Below are 9,336 nucleotides of genomic sequence, written 5' to 3'. Positions count from 1 at the left end.
CCTGTACTACAAAACACACGGCATCAATGCAGTCGATCCCTCCTCGGGCAGAAAAGAACTCCCGAATCTGTTTTGTGATTTTCTGGTCATGTGAAATTCCTCTGGTATCGCCCAAGCCTGGTGTGTCCACAATAGTCAGAGAATATGGGACCCGGAAACCATCCATGTGATTGATCTGATATGCTGTGATCTCCGATGTCTGACTTTCAGCCTGAGATTTCTGCTTCCCTTCATCTATCAGCACAAACCGGAAGTCGTCTATCCATTGCACTCCCAGAATGTAGTTGATCATGCTGTTAATAGTGTTTTTCCTGAACCTGTGTCTCCGATCATCATAATGGTCTTGTTTGGTTTTGTGGTGTTTTTCCAAAGGTGCTTCTTCTGCAGAATCCATCACTGTTCTGCCATGTTTCCTTCAGCTGGAGTTTAAATACTGGTAGGTTTTCATTGCTTCCAGCTTCTATTATTCTGCTCCAGTTGTTCTTTATATTATGTGCAACACTAAAGCTCTTTCCATTGCTGTGGTGTTTTCTCATCGTTTTGCTGCTTCTGTTTTCTAAAAAAAAAAATTAAAAAAAACCTGTGATCACTGAAACTAAATTGACTACACCTGTGATTTCAATGCATAAACCTGGCTCTAAAATGACACAGATATTGCTGTAAAAACAAATAAAAATAAAATAAAATAAACTGAAATTATTTTAAATCTTTGCAAATAAGATAAGATAAAGATATTGCTGACCCTAAACTGCAACTTCCCACTTGGTTAACTTCATAAAGTGTCACACACACTTTTATTTTAATTCTGGCCCAGATCCAGCCCAGATCCAACACTTTGCTCGGCCCACATACTGTGTAAAATGATGGCACTTGGGCAGTCCGCTCCTGTTTGCCAAATTTAGGCCACAAGCAAGCTGTGACAATAAATAAATACATAAATTAAACCAGATCCAACAACTTGCTCCGGCCCAAAGTGAAAATGACGTGACATTCGGCCAAGTACGGTAACCCATACTCGGGAATTAGTGCTCCGCATTTATCCCATCCAAAATGCACACACACAGCAGTGAACAAACACACACACTCGAACCCGCAACCTTTGGGTTACGAGTCCGACGCTCTAACCATTATAATGGTTATATTCCCCTGAAGTGCTGGCCTAATGCCCAGATAGCAAGAACGTTTGGGCTGATATCTGTCACATTTGGCCTAGGTATGGCATGGCTGAGCACATATGGGCCAAACTTTCATCATATATGTTTTGCCATAGCTTTAGAATTGGAGGGAATTTTCTTTTGGATGGCACTTTGTATTGAGGTATTTGGCTTTTACTTGGAAAAACACATAACCTGCTATAGTCATGTGTGGCAGGTTTGTGGCAGTCCACATCTCAACCCATTCAACAATGCTATTGGTTGCTTTGTGTCTTCCCCTGTTCCTATTGGTGGATTACTGATGTTATTGTTACTGGTGTTATTTCCCGCTCTGCTCACTCTTTACAACCGCCGTTAAAAAGAAGAAGATGAAGAAGCTCCCTCACAACAACAGCCTTTGCTCAGACACACTATTATTCAGGTCAGTGCAGTTTTGGTGTTTTTCTAAGGGTGTAGCGGTACACTTATTTATACAGAAACATTTCATTTGGTTCGGTATGTGTACCGAACAATAGTTTTAACCACTGCATGTGCGGAACTGTCCGTTTATGCGTGAATAAAATTTTGCTATACATTATTACTATACATTGCCTCCTGTCCAATAATCGCATAAGTTTTCTGTTGTATTCTTAATAAGAAACAAAGTCTCATTTTTAAATTTATGTCTATCAGGATATTTAACGTGACAGACCGCTTCAGGTACAAACGGCAGCGTGAAGAGAGAGGGAATGTGATCATACCTTTCTCTTTTCTACTAGTTATAATGCAAATTAAACACAAATGAACATCTCTTGTCTCAAGTAATCTCTCAATCAGTTTTGCAACCGCAGAAAACTGCCAACAAAACAGCTCGTCAACAAAATATCACGAAGCAGCATCTCTTACCTCAGGCAAGTCATTCAGTGTTCACAGCTCATCATTTTGCTTAAAAATAAAGAACTCTGGATAACACCATTTTGATAAATATTTGCCCTATATTAGCCTATATTCATATTTATTTAACCTGTTAGTGATGTCTTAATTACTGTACGTTTTAACTCTGTCATAAAAACAAAGAAACATTTCTATAATTAGTTTACATTTTGTAAAAACTGCCTATGTGCAATTTACATCTTTGCATACTTTTTTTTTTTTTTTTGAGTGTTGATGATTGTATCTAAAATAAACAGAAATTTAATTTAATATTTTGGGCTCTGTTAATTTTAGCTTTTAATATTTTTGTAATGTTCAAGTAATAGGGCTCCCTATTTTATAGCATTAGCTGAGATAGATTTTTTTTTTTTTTTGTCCTTAAGAAAATTGTAATTATAATTGAATTTATTTAAAGACAAAGCCACAAATTGCTCAGTAAACTTAATAAAAATAAAAAGCAATTTTATGTTTTTCCCCTGCTCTACCAAAATGTATCAAACTGAGGTACTGAACCATCATTTTTGTGTACCATTACACCCATAACGTTTTCAATAATATTATGTATATTATTAAGTATTATGTCTAAAACAATAGTCTGTTATTAGAGTAGCTAATGTTTTCTTCATTTAAAAAGGGCTACATAGCAGCACTCATGTCTTGGGTGGCAGAAAAAGAGAATGTGTGCAGAGCTGATTTACAGTCATTAATAATATGTGCTCATCTTAATAGTCAAATAATCTAATGTATGATACTAATTATGATATACTAATGTTCTTTTTTTCTCTCCTTTTTCCTGACAGACTGTGAGTGAGAGACTGGCGAGACTTACTGAAAGTATCAATTATTGTACATTTATTCACTCATTTGACATTTACACAATAGCACACTTCTGTTATGTTCTGTACTGTACTTCTATCATTAAAATTCTATTATAAACAAAAAAAATGACTGTGAATCAATGTTTGTGTTTAAGATGCGTTTAAGATTTACTGTGTAATGGGTATTTTAAACAAAATAATAGGTGTGGTGTAAATATGGTTAAATAATGGCTTTTGGTGTATCAGCCACATCTGGGCCACATAAGAGCCATCAGCCCTTTACAGAACTCAACCGTATAAGAATACCATACGAAATATAATATATATAATCCATATATCAGCCTGTCCCTAATGTGGGTCACAGTTGATTTTTATTCTAACCCTGGTCTTCCCCATATTCCTCATGTGACCCACATGCTGCATGGAATGATGGCATTTTGGCAGTGGTCCACAAGCAGTCACTGCACAGCCACATTTTAGCTAATAATGAACCAAATAAACCATAAATATACATTATTTTGGCCACACTAAGCCTTAAGCGAGTTATGCATCAACAATACTCAACATATTGTAAAAAGAAATTGTAAAATGTCCTCCTAAATGTTCAAATAAGTTCCAGAAATGTGTCCTACTTGGTAAAATCATCCTGATCCAGGTTTTGCACAAGCAACACGCAAAAAATAAATAAAGAAATAAAGAAATAAAATATAATTCTATATTATATCAATATTATCTGTCAGAAACACCATAAATGCTGTCAAAACAGTACCGTTTAAAACTAGTGCACAGATTTGTAGAGCAAGTAGGTTACAGAATGAAATGAAATACGCAAACACTAGCCATGAATTAAGTCTGTGCTATTTCATTCAGTATAGAAGTTACATTTTCACAAATCACGCTAGAAACATTCATAAGAGAACTAGACAAAGTTATCACCTATATAGCAATGGTTATTAATAAAAACTATAATAGTAATATGCATTGTTGCATGAATAATTAACAACTGATAAAATTATCCACTCTAAACTATAATAAATTATTAACAAATTTTGATGCAATAAATAGGGCATGACTTAAAAATGATCATCCCTCCAAAACCCCTTCACAAACATCTACATGTCTGCCTCTTTTAAAGTGTGTAGTGTATATAATGAGTTGTATTTGTATGGGTTATTATACACAATTCTTTAACCAATTTGGGCCATTTTTGCTATTTTATATGTGGGCCACTTCAGGCTTACATCCATTTTGTACAGCAGTGCCGTATCATTGCCTTAAGTGGCCCACATCCGCATGCTATCCGGGAAGGCAAAAAGTACTTTCTACTACGTTTCTTTTATTGCACAGACTGATATTTCATTGGCATTATATAGTTTTCAGCCCCCCTCCCTTGTATCTATCGTTGAACAGGTGACTGATATTCCCATTCCCACGTAATCCTGTTACCCTTTACCATGATCATGACATAAATATAACACATTAACTCTTCCTGTCTATTACATATACTGTATTTATGGCATTTAGCAGGTGTAGACTTAAAATGTGATTAAATATCAGGTAAGCAAATAAAGTATATGACTCACCTGCACTGCTCCTCATATTTCTCTGAAAAACACATTTGATACTCATCAAAAACTGTCCTGAATCTAACATTAAGAGAAGTTAAGTATAAAGTACTCGAGACACTCTCTAATAAAGCTGCATATGTTTCCAGTTATTTAATAAATGCATTTCTTCATACCCCCGTCTTGACCGTGATCACGTCACTCTCTGTGGTGTAGTTGAGTTTCCCCGCCGCTGCACATCTGATCTCATACTCAGTTTCTTCTCTCAGATCAGTCAGAGTAACTGTGTCTTGATCCTTCAGCACAGGTTCAGATGTCCAGACTGTGTCCTGCTTTGCTTTGTACAGTAATCTGAGCTCCACTGTCGCAGGACATGATGAAGGAACCACCTTCAGAACCACACTCTGACCTTTGACCTCTTCAGTGATTGGACAGACTGGTTTGGATGGAGGAGTAAAGCAAACAGCTTCATCACATTCACTTTCATACAGAAGAATGCAGGAACCAGGATTATTCACAATTTCCTTTGAGGACACAATAAACTTTGCTGGTTTACAGTCCTTTGAATTCATCAGGTTCTTAAATATCTCCAAGTTTCTCCTCATGGTCTTCTGGATCTCAGCAGTGAGCCAAGACTTTTGCTTGAAATCAGGGCTTATCTCTACATTTTCTTTTGTTGAAGAACTCAGATAGACCTTTTGTTTAGGAAGGATCATGTCTGAGCAGTTCAACGACGTGAATGTGTAACTGACCAGATTTCCAACCTCCAGATCCATCAAAATGACATCTATGTTGTTTTCCACCTGTGCATCCTTCAGCTGTCTGAGGACTGTTTTAATGATCTCAGACTCTCTTTCTCTCTCTTTCAGCCATTCTGTGAGGTCACTTCCATTGAATGGAGATTCTTCATGTTCTTGTAGAAGATCATTCAATGCTGTTTCCTTCATCACGTCTCCGCGGATGTTTGGCAGCAGAGAGCCGAGCTTCTTCATGAGTCTCAACTTGTACTTGTAGCAGTTTTGCTTCATTTGCAGAATTTTATCATGAAATGCAGCAAAAGTCACAGCAGGAGAGTCTTCCAGAAGATCACTGCATTTCATCTCGGCTGTATTTAAACTCTCAACCACTGATTCAGTTTCTTGGATTAGATTCATGCTGATGTCTTTCTGAAGTTTTGAAGCTCTTGAGTGAAGTTTGTCCAGAGGATAAAGCCAAACTCTCAGAGGAACCGCCAGCTCTTGGTTTTCTTTCAGCAGTTTCGGAAGATCAGCAAAAACCTTCATCGCATCTTCAAAAGTGGTCGGGTTAGACGGCAGCTGGAAGTCACCATAAAATGTACAAGTGAAGTCTTTGACTGCAGTTTTCTTTGTCATTCATGTTCAGGTCAACGTTTGCATCTAGTGAAATGACACCCAGCAGTTTCTCTAGAGCCACTTTTACTTCTCCTTTTACTGTGCTTTTGTCCTCATCTGAAGAAACTTGTCTGTCAAACACAAAGCAGGCATCTGCTCCGTACAGTATTCCTGTTACTACATGTGTGGCTATGTCATTATCATCATCAGGAATATTTTCAGAAGGCAGCTGATTGACGGTCAGTTCTTTAAACTCGCAGGTTGAATGATAATGTAGCGTCAGTCTCTGCTGTATGAAGGACGTCTTGGTGTCTTTGAGATACTTTGCTGCTCCGCTAACCTGGACGAGTCCACCTAAGACACTCAGGTTCAGTCCACCTTCAATATTTAGTAAGTTAGATTTGTCCTTAATGGAGTCTGAAGCTGTGACACTGAAATCTGTATTAATCTGGGGACGAGAGCAAGTATTCTGCTCCAGCTGTTCTTTTTCCAGAATCTGATTCCTGTGGGGAAGAGTGTATAAATACAATTTTTATTCCAATTGCACACGTTCACCGCTAGGTGGGATATTTTCCTTCACACTGACTTTTCATACTCACAGTTTTGACATATTCCTTCTCCACTTCAAAGTGTCTTTTATGGGTTATTAGTTTTGATTTTTTTCAATTAGATTATTCACTTGTATTAAATAAATGGAAGTGTTATTATTTTCTTTATATCTCTCTGTAAAGGCTGTTTTAGTACCTGCTATTAACTCGTCTTTTCTGCAGTCATACAGCATGCCGAGCTGGAAGGGTCTTCCCAGAGCTGCTGTGTTTATCAGATTCACTCCCACTGAGTCCATGCTAAAGACAATCAGATGAGAAAATATGAGTTAGTGAGGTTACAGTAAATGTGAACTTGCACATAATGTATTAAAAGGGAATGAAGAAGAATAAAGATAAGTTTGTACCAGGACAGTTCTAGACCCTTTTAGGGTCTGTCATTTATATATAATTAATAATAAATGACATTTATATATTATCTGAATGCAGCACTGACATTATTTAATGATTTTTTTTTCTATTGATTTTCTCTATATTCATGTAGCCTAATGTTTATCCATTTAATATCAGTTTATTCATGTTCAAGGATAAAGATTTCAAATTATCTATCTATCTACAGAGAGATAGAGAGAGAAGAGAGAGAAACTGACAGATATTTGGTTAATGGTAACACTGTAAATGCGTAGCACTGGTTTTAGCCTGATGCTGATTTCACTCACCTTCAGTGTTTTTTTCAAAGCTCTTTCTTCCGTTTATCTTTTTGTTGAGGAGTTGAAGCTTTTGTCATTAGATTCGGATATAAACATGATATAAAAGTGACATTGTTTAAGCGTTTCTATTTAAAGACCTTAAATGTTGATCTGATCTGATTTTCCTTCCGTGCTGAAATGCTGAGATTCTGCGATGAGAAGCTTCTCAACTTTCACTTTCTGTTTCATGTATACTCCACCCTATAGAAGCAAACTTGCGGTTTTAAAATAACAGACCAAAAAAAAACAACAGTACTCACTTAGCTGCTTTTGAGGCAATTAGTCAACTCTTTAAAATGGCCATTTCTTTATGGTACAGTGACTGAGTACAGAAAGACGCGGAGGAAGACGGCAGATGCCTCACCAGAGGGCGAGGGTAGGCCTCTGTATTGTGCGGTGAGATAATGTCAGGAGCTCTGCGGTGGTGTTATGTGTAGGAGAGCAGCTCCTCATTCCTGTGATTCCCTGTGGAGGAAAGATACTTCACTGGACAGGAGGAGTTTAAATTCAGGCATGTTGGGCACTTAGGGTGGGCGCCCTTATGAAAAAGAAGTGAGCTTAATTGCAGTAAAAGTGTACTTTTTGTGTAGTTCAATTATTAAAAGTATACTTTTTAAAAAGTGCACTTGCAGATAATATAATATAATCTAAATTAAAGGCTACTAAAGTGTACTTAAAGAGAGTACACTTTAATGACAATAGGTCTTAACATACTTAAGTGCACTTTTTAAAAATGCACTTTATAATAATGTCTAATTAAGTATTACTTAAAAATACATTTGTCATAATTATGATTGTATTTTAAATAAGTACACTTATTTTGATATTTATCAATATACTAAAGCACATTTAAAATAATTGATTTTAATTTCAACTTAAGTGTGTTCTTCAAAATTACATTTGTTAATGTATTTTAAATGTATTTAGTCTACAATATATATACTATGTGCATTAATGCACTTGATGTATTTTTCTTCTAAACTTAAATACACTTTCTTATACAGTATACTCCAAACGTATTGTTGAAATTTTCATCACCAGCTTTTACGCTATGAACTTTATGAAGTTTAATTTTCGAAATAACATTTGACATACAGTGTCATTTATGAGAGTACTGTATTTGTATGTAATAGTAATGTACTTTACATCTGTGTACAGAATACTTTCAATATCATTGTTCTCACTTAAACACACATTTAATTGCATTAATTGCAAGCAAAAGTTTAACAGATCTAAACAAAATTAATTTGCATTCAAATATATTTGATTTTAATTAGACTACACTACACTGTAAAAATGACTGACTTTTAGTTAGGTGAATGAGTCATGAATGAGTCTAACAATAGTCTTTGGTCTAACTACACAATGAATTAGGACAACTTGAACAGAAATGAAAAGCCTGAAATAACATGTAACCACACACGAAGTATCTCTTTTGTTTTATGCGCGTGCGCCAAAAATACTACGTCATGATGGCGCGCTACTTCAGCAGAGTTTGAAAGATGCGCTGGGCGCCATGTTTCTGGAGTCGCGACGCGTGATTCGAAGGAGCTTCAGCCAAAGTCTTTGCTTTAGTGGTGGGCAGAGCGAGGCTTCGTGAAACACTGAAACAGTCGAAGCAAATGTGTCGAGGCTTCGAAGCAATTCGACACCCGTCTCTACGGTGACACCTAGTGGGCATTTTCAAGTATTGCTCTGAAACAGTTTCAACAGAGAAGCAGTTAGGCAAATATATACGAATTATAACCTATGTTGTGTTCCTTAATTCGCCAAGTGATTTGGGGGAGTGGTTAGTGTTCATGACTGGAATGCTGTCACCCTGGTTTCGAATCCCAGGTGAAGCAGTAATTCATAAAATTATAATAAGCATTTAGAATTTGTGTTTTTATTGTTCTGCTATTCTAATGTGTTGAAACATCGGTCTGACATCTGAATGAACTCTTTATGAATAAATGTTATTTTGGTCATGAAAAATGAACAGTAATAAAAGACATCAAGCCACAATGTCTGACTTCTTTCTTTTTTTTTACATATAAAGATTTTTATTTTAAAATATGGATTTTCTAAACAGTGTCTCAACACTTTGTGATCTGAATTAGATTTCATACAATGCATACCTTGCTTAGATGGCCCAGCAGTGTCAATAGCAGGCCTAGGTACAGGGACAATGTTACCATCCTCTGCACCCCCAAAAGGCCAGGATGAGTGCTCCTCAAATGGCGCATCATGGATGATGTATTA

At 36.4% G+C, this 9,336-nt stretch overlaps 1 pseudogene; it reads right to left on the bottom strand.

The window, feature by feature from the left end:
- Nucleotides 1–331: 331 nt before the first annotated feature.
- Nucleotides 332–7,758, bottom strand: LOC131539157 (stonustoxin subunit beta-like; annotated as a pseudogene).
- Between the last annotated feature and the right edge of the window lie 1,578 nt (nucleotides 7,759–9,336).

Source organism: Onychostoma macrolepis, chromosome 04, assembly GCF_012432095.1.
Source record: "Onychostoma macrolepis isolate SWU-2019 chromosome 04, ASM1243209v1, whole genome shotgun sequence".
In the NCBI taxonomy this organism is placed as follows: Eukaryota; Metazoa; Chordata; class Actinopteri; order Cypriniformes; family Cyprinidae; genus Onychostoma; species Onychostoma macrolepis.
Note: the sequence above shows the minus strand (reverse complement) of the source record. Positions and strands in the feature narration are given on the sequence as shown.